Here is a 22,005-nt window from a genome sequence, read left to right as displayed (position 1 = left end):
CAGGGTTACAGCAATACTTCCTGGAACCTGTAGCTCTGAATGCTAACAAAGCTAAATAATTTATAAAGCTTGTGATAAATGAGACTGTAGATGATTTAGATCAGTAGAGGTTCCCTGAAATCACCTTAAAGAAACCAAAGGCAAAACTCTAGGGTACTCTGGGACTGGGACCATGCTGTACAGATTATAAATATGTAAATAGCTCATATCCTATACAAGCTAACAGTTTCTCAGATAGGACTCTAGAATCAGTCAAATTATATAAAAGAGAAAAATTTTCTAATGTAATTTAAAAAAACTTTTGTTATTACTTGGCATTCTTCATGGAGTTCTCTTATTTATCAAAAAGCACTGAAAAAATATTGGAAATTAACTTTAGTTTGTACATCCTTTTAGGCATTTTCCTATTGAGAACTGTTGCAGCAACTTCATTTTCTTCTTATCCTTATCTGCTTGTTATTGTTCTTAGGGTGCTATTTCCTCACTAGCCATACATAACAAGAAGGGTAAAACATCAGGATGAATGAGATAAAAGTTCATGATTGTCACACAGTCAATTTGCGGGAGCAAAAGATGCAATCAGTCAATCTGTTTCCTTTTCAAATTAGTCTAGCGCTAGTCACAGTGTGTTTGCTGTATTCTGATGACTGGATTAGTCTGAACAGGGTTTTGCATTATTTTATGCAGAAGATAAAATATATTGGCTGTGGGTAAAAAGGCCTCTGTTCTGAAGTTGATAATATAAAGGAGCAATTAATAAACATTATTTCTGGTATCTTAATTTTGTTTTCAGGTATGTGACTGGAAGGTGCACTTTGAACTCAATACAGTGAAACTTACCAAGTATCATGGATATTACGCTATTTAGTAATGCTTACGTTTAAGTGACTTATCTCCCTTAACACTGAAATTAAAGGAATTTTTATGAAAATCTTCCTGGTGTAGCCAATCAGGACAACACTTCACACTACATTTAATAATTTCAAAATGGACACCAAAGGTAGGTGGGAAACTCTTTTGTCACATGACCATGCCTGAGATTCCAGAAATTCTCCCCGTGTGAAATTGGGATAGAAATTTGAGTGATTTTATGCAGATTTTACATAATTTTAATTGAATCATTAGCTATGCCAGCAATTTCAAACTAAAAAGAATGTTATTTGGTTTAGAAAATAGCAAAATAGGCTACTGCAAATTTTTTTTTTTTATTGAAAAGCAAACCCGCTTGCAATGGAAAATATATTCTGTATTGATGATGATTTTATTTTTAAACAAGTCAAATCATTTGACCAGGTCTGCATATCAAAATTACTCTCACAAAATCTCTGGAAGCCTGCAAATTTTCAATTCATTATTTTAGACAGATGTGTGTGTAGACAGACACACGTGAGTGTTGGTTTGTACGTACCAATTTTGGTCTGAACATGGAAATTCAAAAGTTAGATCTCTGAGGCTACATAAACTAAGAGTAGTCAAAGAATAAGTCCCAAAGAACCTTACCACTGATGTTAAAGCTATGTATTTTATTTATCTAAGCTTTTATGCTTGTATACAAATGAGTCATTATGATCGGAGCTAACAAAAATTTCATTTTTCAGTCTCTGGATAGCTTCTGTTAGGGCTTGTTAACATCTTTAAGTAGAAGTAAAGCAGAAGTAAATTACCCATCTGACTAACATATTAAAATAGAACAAACTTAAATACACCAACAACTGCTAAAGGCTTTATTACTACTATATTATGTCACTAACTTCACAGCTATTGAATCATACACTCATTTTCTTGATAGCATTATTACTCTGATGATTTTCTCTGTTACATGTACTATATTTTTGTAACATTCATTGTCTTTTTCTCCAAGGAGGTTTTCTATTTTGGCATTTATATTAGGAACTGGATTTGTCTCCTAGCCCACGTTACCTTCTCCTCTCTCTTGACAGTATATTCTCTGGAAAATTCCCATTTTCTTACACAGCCTGCCAATCTGACCACTAATGTGGTTAAACTTTTTTCACTGGAATTCCAGCAATAATTTTTGTGCATATTAAATTCCCTTCTCAATGGTACCAGATGTGATTCTTCAGTCAACTACTCTTGAATTGCAGTATACCACATCTTCCATGTTCCTTCCCATTTTTCTCTTTCCTTAGCCCCTGTGAATCTTGGATTATTCTCCTGCATCCTTCAGTGTCTATCACCTTAGTGGATCAGGCCCTTAACCAACATTAAAACCAGTGTAGCTCCATAGAAGTCACTGGAACATGAGAGTGATTTACACCAATGTGCCCATCTTTACAGTTCAATCTATATGTGAAACTTTATCCCAGCAAAACTACGGTGAATAGAGAGAGAGAAAGAGAGAAAGGTGAAGGAGAACCTTATAATACTGATTACTGTGACACAGCCACAATAATCAGTAATCAGCCACAGTTTGTGAAGTGATTTCACAAACTTGTAAGATGTCAGCAAGTTCAATGAAGGGTTTAAAAGACAGTAAAAAGGCACAATATTGAATAAGCTGATTTTTCCTTTTGAACCCACTGCCTATTTACAGAGGAATTAAACACTGCACACACTCTACTGACTCAAACAGCACGTCCTCCACATTCCACCACATCATTTGCAATACTATTCTCAAGTCTGTTTTGTTCTCCCTTGCCTTCAATAAATAGAAAGGGAAAACAGATAGCAAAGCAGTGAAGTTTTCTGGAAGAGACAGGGAGGCGAGCCTATGCCACATCAGTGGGATCAAAATTCCAAAGAGGAAGGTTGTGTCCCTCTTTCCTACATTATCAGTCACTAGCTCATGCCTTTTAGATTCACATGGGACTTTGGCCCAGGTTTTATGCTGTGAATCTGACCTGCCCCAGCTGCAATTTAGTTATCTGCATTCAATTTTTGTCTTTTTTTTTTTTTCTTTTTTCTTAATACAGTCTAATCTTCATTGCTTGCATTTTAATTGCTTGGAAATGCCAAGTTGTTTTGGTTCAGTCAAACCACAGAGGCGACGTTTATCACAATTGTTACACTGCGAACCAGTTCAGTTCTCACCAAAAAGAACTGTTATTCCCATCAGTGACATTTTGTTCTGAAAACAAGGCTACTGATCTGGCTAAAGGAAACAAAACAGCCTTTCCCACTCTGAGATAGCTACAAGACTCTCATCTCAACCATGAAACAGCGGGGAGGTGCCACAGAACCAAGGATGTTGCAGTTTCTGGAGGACCATTTACTGATATAGAGACTAAATCACAGTGAAAGAAAGATGCTTCATTATTCCTGCACTCCTTGTGGATCAAAAATTCAAAGCAATTTTTCTTTTAAAAAGAAGAGCTATTATACAATGCTAGTTAGGGTTAATATGACCACTCTTCAAAATACATTTGTTATTAGTGTGGTAAGAATATATCATTTCATGTGTTGACCAGACTAAGCAAGGATGAGAGAGAGACTGATATTTTTGAGTAGGCAAAATAAATCAGTTCTCTGATCGCACTGTATTACCTGTCCTGGGTCAACGACACTGTGAGCCATCAGCAGTTTGTCTTGCTTCTTGGACAGCACATTCAGGCAAAAAGCAGGTTCTCAGGTCTTCAGCTTAGAAAAAATCACCACAGCTAATGAATAAAATATCTGGATTGCTTCAGTAAACATTGAAGAGTTTACTCCAATTTCTTCTCACCTTAAAAAAAAAAAAGGAAAGTCCACCTGTGGAAGTACACCAACTATATGATGATCCTTACGGGTCCCTTCCAACTTGAGATATTCTATGATTTTGTATGTGAAGAGCTAGAGTAGAATTTACTCTGGATCAGTTGTGGTCTGCCTGAAGGAATGTAGACCAAAACTGAGCAATTTTGAAACTCCAGGACTCCTTGATTAACATAACGATATATAAAGACTATGTCAGTCAGCGAAGAACCATATCCATCTCTGAAAGGAAGAGTGGCTTCTGTTGAGGAGCAGTGAACAACAATTGAAAGACAACAGCTAAGGAGCATCATAAGGAGCAATGCTGGAGGGGAATTAAAGGCAAGTAGCATCTAATTATCCCAGTTGGAACTCAGCCTAGAGTAGCATTTCAAACTGTTTTTCCTTTTTCAAGAATAATTATCATGAAAACACTCAACCAAGACTATCGAAACAGATGTTAATATTCCATTCAAAATACGTAAAAGCCTTTCATTATTAAAAGGGAATCTGTAACTCAGAACATCAGAAGTTAAGTTACAGAGTTTTTACATATCTGTTAGCAGTTTGTCAACTGCAAGAAATAAAGGTAGTACTGTAGATCCAGATGTCTAGAAAGAAGAGGCTAAAGTCAGATGGATTCAACAGTCATTTTTAAAATCAGAATAATGCGTGATTATTCCTAAACACAGTTCTTTGGCACCATTCATGGCCTGGCTGTGCCCTTTGTGACAACTGAGAGACCAGTGATTGGGGCATGGAGGGTAGGAGTACCTTTCACCAGTATCACTGACAAAGACAGTGCTTGACTTACCCACTGCTATAGACTGTTAAATCCCTGATTATGCTAAAAAAAAAAAAAAAAAAAAAAAAAAAAAAAAAAAGAAGATGGTAGGCTAAAAGTGAGATGCTAAGTGTCTTTCAGCTTGTGAGTCAATGACGACGAATGCCTATATTACAAACAGGAGGACTTTTCTGAGAAGCTAGTGTCCTCTGAGTTTAATATGAACACTACAAAAGGTTTTTCATGTTCCTTTCAAGTAAAAGAGCAGTTCTGATAGTATCTACTCCTATTGAACTTTTTATTCATTCCAAATTTTCTTTTGTTCTACAGGGTTGGTTTTTTTTTCTTGGCAAACACAGAGAATTTATTTGGGTACAGCAGTACATCTTGACCAAATATTTTGAAGTTAAAATATTTCTCTTTTTCTTGGATGGAATTAAAAAAAAAAAAAAGTGGCATTTCAGTTATCCTGAAATTATTTCTACCCTCTTGAAAGTTCTTCTATGCCAGGATTTAGGGCAAAGAAGGGGAGATGTAGTTTATTTTTTTGGAAAAAGCAATAAGGTAAACATCAGTCACAGCAAGTAGGAAGCAAAATTTACCATAAACATTGCCAGTGTCTATGTGTCTAAAATAATGAGTGCTTTTTATAGTTGTAAGTAATCATACGAAGAGACCATTTTTGGGGTGTCTGTCAGCAGTGAACCTGCTAGTAGGCTGGCATACACAAAGCTATTTACAAAGGGACAGTTCAAAAGCTAGGTCAAATCTGCACCAGCGGAAATTTCTTGCCATCAGTGGAACTTGCCTAGTATAAATTTGGCTTTAGAATTCTGAGTCTTTCCAGAATCAGTTTTCCAAACAGAACTAAATGAAAGAGCTGGATACATAGATTAGTCAACCCCTCGAAAGCTGTCTTGATTTTTAAAAGCTGAAAACAGAGAAACAACCTCTACAGATAATGTAGTACTGATCCAACAGCAGTTAATTTTAACTTTGGATGAATGAGGACTAAATTTGCCAGACTCTAAAAGCTTGCCTTTTCCCATACTGCCTGCTTTCCTCTAGGTAACTGACACCATGTAATTTTTCGCACACTAAAGCTTGGATGGAAATTATTGCATGTTAGAGGAAGTTACAGAGTTTGCTATCTATGAGAGAAAAGAGAATAGATCTTCTCTGGACTGCTCTGAATGAAATACAGCTGTCTTCAACTGCTGGATTCTGAATTCAGTGACTCAGGAAGCCTCTAGTTCATTTTAGTGCTTACCCTTCTTGCTCGTGATGAATTGATTTTTAAAACTAAAATTTCCCTACCATGTCATTAGAAAGTACATTTAAAATTACCAGGTGACCCAGGTATGAATTCTGTATGCAAATGAGATAGTCGCCTCGCTAAAAGGAGCTGGCAGGGAGCAGCAGGACCAGCTGCCACGCAGCGGGTGGGGAGCCAAGTGCACTAATGCAGCTGTCAGGGCATGGTCCTCACCAGCCCCACAGTACCTGAACATGGCAAACCGGGCAGTGCCAGAGCTGGCAGCCAGCTTCAACAAAAAGTCCAGATCACCAAGAAAGATCATGGTGATAGGCAGGTCTGAGGTTTAGCCAGCAACACAAGTCAACGAATGAGGATCAGGCCTGGTGCTGGTAACCTGGGTCAGACACAGCCTAGTGATTGCTGGGCAGGCCAAAGTGATGAGGCAGGGCCAAGGTCAGGCCAAGAAATCAGTCTGCAGATCAGAGTTTGGATCAGCGGGGTCCATGGCTGAACACAGTCACGGGCAAGACAGAGCTGCAGACAGGCACTCCCACTGCCCGTTAAGATCACTGGCCATCAGAACTAAATAAACCGTAAAGAATCCTAAAGTTGGCCACTATTTTACCTTCCATTAAAAACATAGTCAGGCATGGAGGAAAGGCCCTGGGCTGAGCTGGAATGGGTCTCCTGGGCCCATGGGTGAGAGGTGTGTGCGTGTGGTTGGAGTCCCCAGAGGCTGCTGATCAGGGCCATTCAGACTACTAGTGCCCTCAGGACCCTGACAGGAACAGTGAACTGCATACCATTGAAAAAGCTGAGATTTAACATATTTTGAACGGGAATAGCTACATGTGATCCAGAAAAATACTCAGCTGAATTCTTGAAGCTAAATATGTGCATTAAAGAAATCCTAAACTGGATCTCAGTTAGGAGATATATTCTAGTAGCCTAAGCATAGACTTTATTTTATACAAAAGAAAGTAAATCATGATTAAATCACAATCATTTCCCTCACCTCTGCTCCAAAAGCAAGATTAGCTCCACATATCAAGGTATGTTCTTTTAGCATGTAAAAATGTCCCTATTAACCTTAACTCTGCCCTGTTCCGAAAAAAGGGAAAAATAATGTAATATGTACTTGAGAAGCAATTTTAGCAAATCACCAAGCAACATTACCCATAAGCACATCAGTGAATGTATTTGTGTATATTCTTAAATTGTCCTGAGCATATCTGAACACTTCCTAAAATTTTATTTGACTACTAAAAAAATAATAATCAATAACCACTTCCTTCCACTTCCAGATTAAAATACTCAGCAACAACCTTAATTTATTTTAGTTCAATTCCAAGCCAGTACAATTCAGCCATTCTGGTAAATCTTAATTTGCTAGCTTACAGCCTTGCAATTATCAAGATCAGGAACAGCCGGAGGCCAGCTAGGCCCCAGTTCTTGAAACATTGGCACAATTCCCTTATCAGTCTGCAAATGCCACACTCAAATGAGATATTGAAAATCAATATATAGGATGAGTAACAATGAGCGTTGTGAAGGTTCTTTTGGGCCTTTGTTTTGCTTAAGGGTGGCAACTGTAAGAGGTAAGTACAACACTTGTTGATGAAACCTGATTTCTCTATGTATGATTTTTATAGAAAGTTTTTTTCTTTATATAGAATATAAAAAGAAGGGATATTATTGTATTAAGCTTATATAAGATAATTTTTTTACATCATCATTCTCTTAAATAATTGATGGTCATTCTTTTCTTTTTGAAACTGTTGGTTTTTCCACTCAGTGAGAATAGGATTTAACTGACATTAAAGTGAAAAATTGTGTGTGGAAGAATATTACAGGCCAGCTTAAATACTCTACTCAGTACTACTATTTTTATGCTGTAGTTCATCAGTTCTGAAAAACTACACCTGTTTCTCTCTTGTTCTTCTTACTTCTTATTCATACAGCTTTCAGTATTAGCAGTTATGACTTGTAAAGAAATACTAAGACTTCTGTATCTGAATACCAAATAATAAAGACCTAATCCTGAGAAGTTTTTACTCTAGTATGGTTTGATATACTTACGTTGGGGTTTATATGACCTGGTATAGTCTGGAGAATTGGTCTCAAATAATTCTCGAGAGGAGAAGGCCCATTAAGAACACTGGCCATTAGAATTAAATAAATTGTAAAGAATCCTAAAGTTGGCCACTATTTTACTTCACATTAAAAAAAGAAAAGCAGTATGGCCACAGTTTAAAAGCCTAGGACAGGAAATAAAAAACATCATCACCAGCTGAAACTACAATGGAAGTTAATATTGGCAAGTTATATTTAACCAAGATGGGTTCTGGTCAGGATGCTAGGGGTAACACTCTTATGCTTTTAAAAAAGGTGCCAGGGGCTATAAAATGATGACATGTGGTCAGACCCTTGGTTCCTCCCTCACAGAAAACAAATGCTTTAGAACATACATGTCTCTATTCTTCTCTCTCAGTTTTACACTAACTGCTCTACCTCAAGCTTGCTCTCAATGAAGCCTGTTGCAGACTATCTTTAAAAGTCCACTTGGTACACAGGATAGAGTACTTAAATTGTATCCAGTCTAAAAATGTGGAAGTCAGTTATTTAACTTAATCACAGCATAAGGTCCTCCTTGTTTAATCCCGCTTATCAATTGCTAAACTAATTAAAACTAAATATAGTGAAAATAGAAAGCTTGATCAAGTAACACAGAGACAAATCTAGTTACTAAATACTGGAATTTAAGGGAATGTTATAGGGAGTAAATGTTAGGCATGAATTCACTCTTCTCAGTTATCTGCAAAAGCCCATTCTCAGTACATTTGGTTCTCCAGTTGGCTCCTCTGCAGTCACAGAGATAGCAGTTAATTGCTTCAGTTGATTAGAATTCACAGCTGCATCTGCAGCAAGAAGGCTACTTCTGAAATTAACTGAGCTATCAATCAACAGAATAATTTGCTAGAGTAAAAAGCAACTGGTCAGCTGTACACTTATCAACAAAACCAGCAAAGTTTCTCTGGGAAAACTCCTAATGTTCGATAAAACAATCATATGCTTCTCTCCAGCCTTAAACATCAATATAAATCATAGCCTACAGTGTTTTAACTATTCTCAACACTTTTGCCAACTTTCTTTTCCACATGCTACTGTGTTTACTGAAGAAATCTTTACAGGTTTCTCTAACTTATTTTAACATGCAGCATCAACCACATACAAGGCATTCAGGTGCATGATTCATCCATGTGAAACTTTATATCCCATTTTCTGAATGACTTCACTCAATATAATGTTATCCATGCTGCTGTTCTATTTGGTAATTAGGCAAACGTGAAGTTAATAAGGACCTTGCTAAATGTCTGATAGTAACTACTATTACAGTCCAGATTCCTAAGAAAGCAAGCATGAAAACTTACTTGCTCTGAATATACTGGAAGAAACACATGAAACAACTTACGAAGCCAATTTTTTTAGCCATTGCAAACCATAGCGTACTTTGAGATTTTGGTATTTCTTGCCAGACAGCATACCTAGTTACTGAGAGACAATGTGTGGTGTTTTTTTTTTTTGTTTTTTTGGTTTTTTGGTTTTTTTTTTTTTTGTAAGAAGAAACTCAAGCTATGTGCTATTAAAACAAGCCTTGAATCTAACTACATAGAGTATGGCCAGCCCTTCACTCTGATTCACAGCCTTCAAATACATTTTGATCATTTTTTTTCCTGGTTTCCTACAGGGATTTTATATTTGCTATTCTGAAATAAGCTTGTTAATGCAGATAACAGGCTTTATTTCTGTTATGATCACTGATAGTCTCTTCTCCCTCCTCAACTTGTGAACAGCAAAAATTGGTAGAACGCTCTTCTGTAACTATGCACGTGTTGCCTCTTATGTAGCTTTCTGACCTTGGTGTCATAAGAACATTTGCAATAACATTTGTTATGCTTGTGTTTCTGCTCATCCTCTAAAAAACAAGCTTGTCATGGCTATCGTTCTCTAGACTATGCCCAGCAAGTAAGTATATAATATTTTTTTGTATAGCCTCTATTTCTGTGGCACTTAGCATAGTCCTAACGTAGTCACCCTCAAAAAAAATTGGGAAGTAGAGCAATACAATTGTGTCCACTTCCAAAAGTCTCCCTGTATCTTAGCTTGTTTGTGGGAAGTTGTAGAAAAGTGGACTGATTCAACCTACTTCTTCCTACAGCATAAGCACTAGGTCAGCTTTAACTGCTGAATGCCTCATGACTGTAGCAATGCATGCAAAACTAAGCATGCTCAAATACGCCTGCACTGCAGGTGAGATTAAAAAAATACCATTCACCAAATAGTAGAGATGCAGGAGCATGCATTTCAGTGCAAGCTAGCAATCCATATATAGGATCAGCCAGCTTGTGCACTAAGGTCTTTGGAAAGTGATGTCTGAAGCCAGTTTTGAGTGACTAATTATTCTGAAGATTTGTTTGTCAAGCTCACAAAACCAACCAAATATGTGCAATGCAGTAGAATCCATGCTGAAAGCTCTTCCCTCTCATCCCACTGTCTTGCATTTAGAGCTTTACTATCAATTGAAACCTTAAACTGTTATTATTCAAACACTTAAGTAATAAACTGCTAGTATGTATTAATAAAGTACAAATACTTACATATATGCAAATGTCTTTTTTTCTAGTTTTATACCATGTCTCAGTGTGATAACTAATGTTAACTTTCTTTTTATGTACTTTGAATGTACCCAAAACTTTACACAGGAAAAAAATGCTGATATTCAAGCATCTTATAAGGAGTGAGTTGTACAGTTCAATAATACATGAAGAATTTCTCTATGTGCAACTGCATAAATATTGGGCTTGAGTTCAAGTTTTTGTAGAATTTATCCCCAGTGCAGAAGAAGGCATCACAAATCCTATACAAATATTTATCAAAAATCTAGAAGATGACTCATTAGAATATTGACTTGTCTTTCAATGTATAAGGGTCAATGTTTAGATGGTTTATTAATGACAGGTTAGTAAATATAAACATCAGTCTCTCTGCCAATGAGACCAGCATCAAGTTATCTCCCAGTGACTGAGTACACTGTCTCAGTTATGTACTTTTGCAGTAACTGCTTAAATGGGTTAGGGAATCCCTAAATCCTGTTGCATCACAGCAGGAGTTTGTCTAATGCAATGTAGTATACTGCAGTGTCCAGTATGTGGTCAGACAAAATGGTGGTCAGACAAAATTCCTACAACAGAGAAAGAAACAAAATTTTCATTGCTGGATAGTATATTACCTAACTCTCAGGTGCTAGAGGTTCAGCTACAACTTACTCAGCAAGAACATGATTGCCCTTCAAACTTTGGGAAGGGCAGGGATTTTATTAACTGCAATTAGAAGAGAGTTAAACTAGAGATGAATATGTTATAAACCTCCTAAGTGTCTTTATGTAAATAACTTAGATATTTTTATGTCCTAGTCAAATCTTATACATTATTTCTTAAAGTTATACAGCACTTTCTGCCCACACAAATGAATGCATACAATGCCACGAAGAGTATTGTTACAAGTTACCATTATCAATCCAGAGTGAAAGATCAGTCACTAGATTAATTTGTTTTAGTAATTACAGCTTTTGGTGTGTTAGAAGCTGTTTTCTACAGCAATGACCTTTCTTCAAGGGCTTCATGATGGAATTTAGAGTTCACAAAAAAGACATTGCTAGAACACTTAAATGCTGAAGTGCCTATGCTTTGAGGAAATGGGAAAATGGAAGTGTAATTTCCTTTTTATGAAAGATTAACACCATACTTCCAACAGCTGGGTAGTGGGGCATCTTCAAGTCAAATTTCAATGTTATCAGCTGATTCCAACTTACAGGCAATAAAACTGGACTACATTAAATGGGTTTAAGGTGGAGAAGGTCAGCCTCATAGTTAAGGTTATCAAGAAGCACAACCAATCCAAGGGAAAACATCAGCTCAGTCTACTTTACATTAATATTTTTATGTTTCAAAACAAGTCCATTAATTCTTTTGAAAAAAGTCATTGGATGATGTTATGAAATGCCAAAGGTATTTTAAATTTTAGCTTTCTAAATTTAATGTGTTTTTTCTGCCACAGGACAAAAGGTTTTGGTGGTACTATTCTTCTGAAATATTTCAATTTAAGTAGCCTTAGAATAACTCGATTCAAGGGTGACATTAAAATTAGACAGCTGCATCTACGCAGGCCTACATATTTTAGGATTGAAAACATACACCTTAATCCTCTCAAAATATTTTTTCAGAAGAGAACCAAAAGAAACGTGTTCTTCACAGGGCAACTCCAGCAACAGTAAACTGATTTTAATGTTACTGCAAACTGTGTGCTGTATGCTTCAATATTGCTTCTGAAGTTAGAAGTATTTCCAAGAAGCTACCTGACATACCTGAAGTATTTCCAAGAAGCTACATTGACAACAGCTGTGGGTTGACAGGACAGAAATGACTTCAGAAAACACGTGGTGCTATGAACTCCATATGATCAGATAGCCCACCAGCCTCATCATGTGTTTTGCTGCATTATTGATACAAATTTTATTCCTCAGTATTTTTTAGAATCAGGGCTTTTAACTAAAATCGATTAAAAAAAAATACAGCATTGAATGAAAACCCTACTGTTGTCACCTGTAACTCTATCTAGATGTTCATCAGGTTGAAAGCAGTTGTCTGGGTTTTTTAACACTCATGGATCTGATTTGCATTCATTTTATCCTCCTGTCCCTTTGCTAATTAAAGTTTTAAAAATGCTTTTTGTGAGCTATGATCCAGCATCTCTGAGTGCAGTACAGCTATACTTCCTGTATGGGTACTGACCCATAACTGTGAACAGATGTGCTGCTTTGACACAGACGGAGGTTACAGATGTTCTGCTGCCAGAAAAAATACTGTTATTTCAGTGAAGCAAGAGGAACTCAGAGCACCTTGACCCATCTAAGGAACACCTTACCCTTTGCTTTACTGTTCTGCCAGGTTTTTCTTCTTTTCATATAATGTCGTTGATGAAGCTTTAATGTGTGGGAGACAAGGCTATTGCTGTTTATCAAGCCCTTTGAAATGTCCAAAAGCTTTGCCAGAACTGGGAAGCACAAGTTTTATTGAAGTGACTCTGCAGTGAACTCTCTACGCCAGGGTATTTTTACTTTTTTATTCCGCCCCGCCTTCCAGTTGGTTTTATAATAAAGCAGCAGCTGACTCAGCAAACGTGCCCTGCTCTTTTCATTATCATTTTAAGAAGCTTAGAGAAAGGAGAGGCTATATAAAGCAGCCTTTTCTTCAGTAAAAGGAGAGTGGTGGCTTCAGGGGGAAGTATGTCCTCAAATACAACTTCATACTGAGGAGATACTAATGACAGCACAAAGAAGCGCAAAAGGATGATTAAGGGTTGACCCTTCCAGTTAGGGGACAGTCTTTCAGAAGTTACTCATGCTGCTACCATGGCTATTACTTGTGAATACTGATTTCTAAGTTTGCATAAATTCTGAACTCTGTTCTAGATCAAGAAAGTTTCAGAAAGCTTTTTAAGAGTTGGTCAGTCTCAGATAGAAGCAACAAACCTTGCCAAAAGAAAACATCCACTGGAATGAAACTAAAAATGCTTTTTGTGATTCCAAAATATCTAGTCAAGCAACACAGTATTTCTTTTAAAGCCACAAATTGGAAGCAAAAAAATACACTTTTTTCTTACCTATTTCAAATGCTTCTATGTCTCTGAAGATTAAAAAGAGCTTAGGCCAAAAAGTTCTGCAAGCAAAGTGGTCTTCTGTTGTCTCTCCAAGGTATTTTGGAATACAGCTAGTAATCTAAGCAGTTCTTGATTATTTACTGTTATTTTTTACATTTACTTTGCTCATCTTCTAGGCAAATAATTTAATTAAACTATTTTCACAAAGTAGCACAATAACAGATTATTCTAGGCGGAGAGTGAGTTCTTTTCCTTTCCAAAGAATACTACACTAATGATTATCAGCCTACATTAAAGCACTGAATACATGTGGTTTAACGATAAATTTCCATAAAAATCACTTAAGTACTATGATTAAAAATTCACCTTTAAAAATAATTATTAGACAAAATAAAGAAAAACAACCAGCAATTAAAGGACTTTACTACATGTTAGCATTTAATTGAGTAAAACATATCCATTTGAGAAAAAGAAATCCTACCTGATGGCTTTACAGAGATGGCAGAACTGCACGTATTATTTGGGGGGAAATATCACTGCAATTCCATACAGTTCATGCTGTTAAGGACCTGAGGAATCTTAAACTGCAAGTGCTGACATATGAACAAATTCACAAACTAGTAAGCTCAAGCAATAGATAGACTACCAAGCTTTTGGATAAAACATTGCAGCTGCACTGCCTCAAATCCTGCCTCCCTTCCTGCCACCAAATACACCATATTCATCAGCTCAGAGATTGCATCCACCTGCAGAAGACAGAACCCTTACCTAGTAAACTGGTGTTCTTCCTTAATAGTTCTGCATATAGGAAAAGTATGTTCTGACAACAAAAGTGGAATGGTCTTACTAGAGGTGACTCTCCAGCCACCTGCTTTATTTGTAAAGCATACGTAAGTTTGGTTATATCGCTCCTCAGGTAGCCACTTGCTACAGCTTATGAATGGATTGGTGACTACTGCAGAAACCTGTTATCAATCCAGCTCCATCTTGCCTGGCAGATTTGGCTTTGCAAATCAGGAAGGTATTAAAACAAGGGTCTGTCTTCATTTCTGAAATAGGCATCCAAAAGATTGAATGCACAAGAAGGACAAAGGGGTACTAGGAGAAGAAGAGTCATTTTAGCCTGTAAATTGAGAATGGCTGTGATTGCATGTGCTGACTAGGTGGTGTGGTACTTCTGGTTGCAACTATTATGCTACTCATTTAAGGTATATGTCCCTTCCCCTTTCTTCACTGCACATATAAAATTGAACTCCTATGCCTGTGTTAAACATTGCTGATTACACTTCTATTGCTTTAATTGATACTAATTTAGGATATGCATTATTAATGCTTTATGCGTATGCCCCTATATCCCTATACAAAGCAAATAATATTTAAGTTTTCCTTTACTTTGCAAAGTGCGTATGGCTACTTGATGGTTGTATTTCTGTCTTTAATCCTGAAAAGCATCTCAGTTAAGTTTCATTTGGGAAGTTAAATTGAAATTTTAAAAATTATTTGCATCTCAGATCAATTTGGAAAGAAAATATAAAGATTAAAAACGAACAACTGTAATGAGATGAAGAAAGAAAATGTGGCTGTGTAACTCTCCAGATGCACCCAGCTGTTATTAGGGATATTTCTTATTCTGCAATCAGTACTGAGTCTCATAGAAGTAATCAGCTTTCTGACTGCAGATCTATGAGGTTTGTTGACTATGTCTTTGAACTCAGATAGTCCAAGTACATAACAGCTGTTCTTCACAAAGAAATCAGACTTACTAAAAACAACAGCATAAAAAGACCTAATGGTTTACGGTAACACCACTACTTCATGTAGTTTCACTAATCAGACAGAACCATTATAAACAACTAGATTAAATGAGAAGTATTTTATGTGAGAGATTTAACATTGTAACTGAAGCTGGTTTATATTCTCTTTAACTTGTCTTAATTAGCAACTTATGTCATTATTTTTATTGCAATCATATCACTTTGGATTTATAAAGCATGACAATCATCTTAAGAACAATTCTGCAGCTACAGGGACATATAAGTATTTTTAAACTACAAAGATAAAAAGGAGGCTAGAGACAACTATCAAATGAACACAGAGCAGTTCAGCTCTAAGCTGTCAGTGAAAATCCTCTGTGTGTCTGAAACTTATTTATCCCTTTCAGATGACCTGTGAACAGCCTGTTATCCCCTGTTATTCCTTAATACATTACAGGGTCTAATCAGAAGTTGGCACTACTTTGTGGGGTAATGTACCATTGCAGTGTGAAGAATGGTAGTGCTTTGTCCATCATAAGTAAGGACCAAAGTAATGAATCTCAGAATTGACTATTTTGGGCCAGAAAAAATGTGTTGGTTTCATCTAAATCTCCAACCTTGAAAAAGCCATGTTCTCATTCATATATAGAGTAACGGCTTGTAAATACATTTCCATATTCAAAGTCTAAGCTAAACACTAAGTGCTATGAGACCAAAAGGTGTATGTCATGTCCATTCATGTATAATTAATTAAGCATTATTCTGCTCCTGCTAATCTTACTTGTAAATTCACAACAATATCCTATTAATATAGTCATTTAGCAGACTGTTCCATTCCTGTGAAGGTAATTACTTGATTTAGAAAAGTGAATGAAAATTTCATTATGGATAGAGCTCAGGAGCTCAGTGTAAGCACAGAGCTCTGCTAGCTTGGCTGCCCAGGGTCTCTGAGGCACTGGGCATCAGCAGCTGGGAGACAAATGCCTTCAGTCATTTTCAAGGCCTGTTATTGGCAAGACTGTCTTGCTTACAGCCCAAGTACCAATTTGTCCCATGTACCAGGGGACATCGTCTAGTATCTGCACTAGATGAACTCCTCCCACACACGCAAACCTTGCTTTTGGGACTATTCTGTCCTTTTCTGGGGCTACTATATCCTATTTTATATATATTATAGTAAATATGGTCAGAAATCAGGGATGAGAGATGAAGGAAAGTAAATAGAAGTGCTAAGGGAAGCATCTTTCCCTCTAAGTAGAAAGTACCTAGTTTCTTAATCAGTTACCAGACAGCATATTATCATATCCCTCTCCCAACTGCATCCACCTTGAAGACTTAGATTTTAAGATCCTCAGCATGCAGAACCACCTACTCAGCAGTTCTAAACTGTGCCTCCTTTCAGGACTGACTTCCTAGATACCCTAATAACAGTGACTGAAAGGCTAACATGGTTATTTCCATGCCCATTAGGATTTAGACTGGTAGATCATGTAGTCTAGCATCCCCACCTCAGAAATAAAGCAGCTGCGGAAAAATGTTTCAAAGGCTGGGTGCCAGTTCATACGCACCTTATTTGGAGTCTGCTGTGAACCATTAGCCTCCTTTATATACCATGAATAGCAAATACTGAGATCAATATAAAGCACTGGTCAGGAGATGACAGGTAGCATATCAGCGGATTTGTCTGTCATAAAATGAAAAATTAATTAAGAAACACAGTGTGTCCTTTCTCAAAAGCATATTCAGGCTAAAGTTTTATCTTTTGTGTGATAACTCTCTTAATGCTTTGTTACAGTCTAATAATTTGATAACCACCTGGCTTAAGAGCCTTCCGGTTTACTCTGATTTAAGCTGGAGTTCAATATCTGGATCTGTGCCATTTCACTTTCATGTTCATCAAAGCTCTATGTGGGGGAAAAATGAACACCATCATGTTCCAAATCTTCATTATCCTTCTGCCTTTGTAATGGGCTCAAGTGAGCACTGTCATTCTTTAATTTGATATCTTCTGTTTTATTTTGCAAGGCAGTATGTTCAGAATCAGTACATGTTGCCAACAGTGGTGGCACCCATCCCAAAGAGTAACTCTTCCCACCACAAAGAGTAACCAGTCTTTCTTACATTAAAACAACTGTAATAGAGCTGACTCTCCATTATCTATTGAAATGGGAACTAGGACAGTAAAGGTCATGGCAAAAACATGGGTAAAATGGTTACCAGACTGCACGGTGCAGAGACGGCTGTGTGGAGCCAGTCTAGATCCAACAGGGATAATAGTGAGTTGGAGGTAACTAGACCCTCTGGGTTTGAAATGACTCCTGCAGAAGAAAGAGTCTCTCCGCACAGCAGTGCTCATTGCTCCTGGTTACAAAAGGAACCAGGGAATGTGGCAGAGCATCGGCGCTCTTGTGGAACCATGTCTGCCTCACAGACAAGCTTCTTGGGACCCAGCATACTGGGGAGAGCGCACAGATGCCCAGTCAGCTCTCTTTGGGTGTCTCTCTGGCTTAGCACTATTTAGGTTACACTTAGAGCAGCTCCATGCAGAGTCCTGAGTCAGTCTTTGCACTGTTTATCATATGCTCTGGTTTAGCATCTCTGAGTTGGCAGTGCTGAATCTGTTTAGATACCGCCTCCCCAGAAGGCTGCTCAGGTTTCCGTGGCACCACAAGCCAACTCAAGTCCAGCATGAGTGGACATAACAAACTGATGGTCCATTAGGACTCCTGCAAAACCGCCAGAGTGTTTTTGCATTTCACTCCACAGGGCTGACCATTCCAGAAAGAGTGATGAGACTTGCTCTGTACAAAGTCAGCTCCATTTTGCAGTTTGGTAACTCTGTGAGTTGTGCAAGTACAGCTAGACTGCTTTTGGACCCCTGATCACCACGGCACAGTTTGTGTGATCTGCAAAGACCTAGCTAACTTTGCACTCTTCTGCTTCTCCATTTACATTAATCTGAAAAAAACCTGCCTGCAGATTCTTACAGGAACAGACGAAAACTTCTAAGTTCAGATTTTCTGCCTAATATATTCACAACCTTTGTTCATTTTTACTCTTTAAATGGGTTTAATAAATGACTTAGTAGGCCAGACTTAAAGAGCAGGATATTCAAAGATGCCTATAGGAATCAATTGCCAAACTGCAGCTCATTCTCAGATACTCTCTGGCCTCTGTGAAAATCATATTCTAACTACCATTTTGTATCAGTTTTAGCCTATTGCAGCATGCCAGTGAAACCTTTGTTTAGTGGCCAGTTTTGCTGACATTACCACAACTTGATGGAAAAAGTGAGTCTTCTACATCTCACATATCTGTCGAATCTAGCAGCTAGGCGATGCTGTTGTCACCTGTGCATTCTAAGTTTTACATGCTAATATCATATCACTATGCTTCACAGTACAAAGAGACTTAAAATCCTATGAGAGAGGGGAAAAAGGTATTTTGTTAAAAATAAACTGGTTTTAGAAGCTACAGCTGTTTCATGTTTCTATTTATTCTAACCTCAACTGTCCATTTTTTTTCAGAATGTTTTTACAGCCTGTTTTGCGTTAAGTACCTGTTGTTTGGCACCCAGATGTATGTGCAACTTTTATCTTGTGTATAGTATCATCACTTCAAGTGGACTACACATATGCTGCAAGTTCACTGCATACCTAAGGACCTTACTAAGATGGAGCCTCTAGGACCCAGTCTTCCTCTCGTCAAATTCAATAACAAAACTGACCTTGACATCACTGGGCAGAAAGCGAATTTTAAATCCTTACTCTACTTCTAAAGACAGATGCAGCTTGTGACAATGGCTGACATGGGATGATTTTTTTGTTCTTTTTTGAGAAAGAAAGAGATAATGCTTGCACCTAAAAATATTCTGGAAGTTACTTTTCGCTTTTAAACATCTGTAAAGCAAGAACTTTCAGCTTACTACTTGTGGAATTTCCCACTGAGGTCTACAAAGGTTTTGCATTTAAAACAATTACACATTTAATAAGTGCTCTAAATGTCATCCTTTAAATTAAGAAGAGGGTGTTTAGCAAAGCTCATTTGTTCCCATGTTTCTGTTCAGTTATTTAGATATAATTTAGAAAACAAGAAGATAGAATGAAATTCCATAGCTGCACTGCATTAGAAATGCTGTCAAGACTGGCTGAAGATTACTGATTCTGCTTCAGTTGGAATTTGTACAAGTAATGTTATCTAAAGAAGAACCATATGAGGGCAAATTGAGCAGCACAGAATGAAAACTATTAAAGTTTAACCTAGCGGTAAAGTATCTAAAAAAGATTAGACATTCAGCAATACATCTGAATACATGAACATCTAAGATACCTAATAAGCACATCAAATTCCTCTAATTTCCATTTACCAAGCCATAGTAAAAGTCATAAAATCTTAAGAGCATCTCATTCAGTTATAGATCCACAATGAATTACTTTCCCTTGATAACGCTGCATCTGTTGATTTATAATTCATTAAAGAGGACTGATGCTTAAGAATGACAGAATCCATCAGTTTTCCAAAGTGACATATGCAAAAATGAAAATTACTTTATTCAAGTAATTTAGCTCTATAAAAATTTATTATTTTAGCACGGGCAGCTATCATTTGATACATACCAAACCTGCTTCTCTGAATGCAATTTAGATTAGAAGAAGTATGAGCAGTTTATTTTGAAGAGGGAATCAGACGATAAATTATCTGTGCCTGCAAATACTCCATCGTTAACTCGTAATACCTTCCTTTATTGAGTTTTATTATTTGCTTAAATGCTGAACAGTACCGGTACTCAGCATTAATACAGTTCACTGTACAATACGCATGCATATCTCACAAAATACAGCAAAGAGTCATAGGGATGAACTGCCACAGCATCTCATATGGCAGCAACTAGTGTAGTAAACTGAAGCAAGAGTATACCAGAAAAAGAAAGATAATGTTGGACAGCACTTTCCTCAGCTAAGAAATTATGGGCCTTATAGTTACAGCACAAGTGGAGGAGACAGGAAATCTGGGATTTATTCTGGGATCTGTCACAGATTTCCTGTGTGGCTTTGAGAAAGTCCTGTGGGGTTAACTTCAGCCATGAGGCTTTCTCTCCTCTGAGAGCAGCTTGTACCCATATCTCGACAACCCCTCTGTAGTGTGAGCTAATTAACACAAGAGGTAAGATGTTACTAGTGCAACTTTTGTACATAAGCAACAGCAAAGTCAGGATCTAATATAGGTGAAACTATGATCAAAAGCAGGCTAGGCAATAAAAAGTACAAAGACTAAGGCAGGCAACATCCCCCTTCCCAGGAGCTAGCGGGGAGGGAATAAAAGAACATGCGCTCCAGCCATTGACCAGTGCAGTTGTTACACAGGTGGAATCAGGAAGCAGCAATTTCTTTTCACTGGAAGCCAACGCTCCATTTTCCTGCTTCCTTCCAAGAAGAAAAACTAAGGGGAAAATACAGGTTAAACTATACCTCCTTTGCAGTTTTCACACACAGCACATTCTTCTCGAGAATTCTAGCTTCCAGTGGTGGGAATCCAAGGTACTCTTCTATAAGATATCTTCACATACTTTACAAAATTAGCACAGAGTTTTCAGTTACACAAAGTATTACGGTCATTTCAACAGGTCAGTTTTATTTATCAGGCCTGGGTGGCTTAATGTTTCAGATTGGAGCAAATAGAATAAATCCCACATGTTCCTCTTGTGAGCTCATACCCTTTTGGGTTCTTCTGGCTGGAGATAGGGTTCCACCCATTCTCTGAGGACTAGTGCAACATTAAAATAACTAACCTACAACAATAAACCATCTTGTGTTTTAGGTCACTTGCCGAGTGCTCTCAGTTGATCCATTTTATCCCCTATGTTCTGAGCTATTTTGTTTCTACTCAATGTTGCTACCTACAAGGGAAACAAAACCTCAAGAAGATGGCTCAATGCTGTTCTCAACTTCAGTAGAACATATCTTGAACAAGGCGTTACTCAATTGAATTTCCTACCTGCTGGCCAATACAGTTATTAAATCACAGTAAGTGTTTTTAGTTGTTTCAGTGATGCTAATAGTTGCTCGGATGCTAACAGAGCACTTAATGCTTTATAACTTTTGTTATTTATAGTTGATAAACGAAGAAAAAAAACAGTATTTTGGGCAATGGAAAATGCAGCCTAGAAAAGCCTTATTTTGAATTTGATCTGTGTGAAGAAGAATTTACCAAACTTCTGAAGTAAAGTGATTTATTTTAGTACGTGCATCAAATCTTAAACTGAAGAATGACTTGCTGAAACTTTCTTTTTCAGGGAAAAAGAAGACTGGAATCAGACTCTAGGGTCATAATATAATACTACAACCCAATCTCCTAAATCATCCTAAAAAATGAAAGATGTGACAACATATGGCTGCATCCGTATAACCCTAAATCACAACTTTTGTTAACAAACTGTCTTTCTAGACTGTGATTAAATTTCTAGGAGACCTGAAACCACATTTAACCACTGAAAACGAGGCACCTGGTTTCTCAGAGCTATCCAGTTGCTATTCTTCCAACATTGCTCTCAGTTGGATCTGATGCGCAATTGCGAGAAACCAGTCATTTCTCTGAAAGTCCTAACTGGAAACAAGTGAATGCTGGTGCTATTCTGGCCCATAAGCAGCACAACTCTAGAAAAAACAGGAAGGAAGATAAGAGTTTGTGTCCTGACCTTCAGGCTCAGGATTGAAATCAGATTTGATGTAAATGCAAACTTCAAAATCAAAGCTTTATAATATAACAGGAAGCTCAGGATACAGGGCCACACATTCCTTTTG

The 22,005-nt window shown here is 37.3% G+C and overlaps 1 long non-coding RNA gene across 4 annotated transcripts in view; it reads right to left on the bottom strand.

The window, feature by feature from the left end:
* Positions 1-3,510: 3,510 nt before the first annotated feature.
* Positions 3,511-22,005, bottom strand: part of LOC148050857 (uncharacterized) — a 34,075-nt gene continuing 15,580 nt past the window's right edge. For 2 of the 4 annotated variants that reach the window (XR_015700616.1, XR_015700615.1), the window contains exon 4: positions 3,511-3,682. This is a non-coding gene — a long non-coding RNA (uncharacterized LOC148050857). Of the gene's footprint in view, positions 3,683-10,847; positions 10,975-20,687; positions 20,771-22,005 lie in introns of those variants that run through there. The other 2 variants (XR_015700618.1, XR_015700617.1) reach the window with 2 other exon arrangements.

This window comes from Nipponia nippon, unplaced genomic scaffold (genome assembly GCF_047370975.1).
Source record: "Nipponia nippon isolate SJK-2023a ecotype South Korea unplaced genomic scaffold, ASM4737097v1 scaffold_7, whole genome shotgun sequence".
Lineage (NCBI taxonomy): Eukaryota > Metazoa > Chordata > Aves > Pelecaniformes > Threskiornithidae > Nipponia > Nipponia nippon.
The sequence above is the reverse complement of the archived record's forward strand: the minus strand, read 5'-3'. Positions and strand labels throughout refer to the sequence as shown.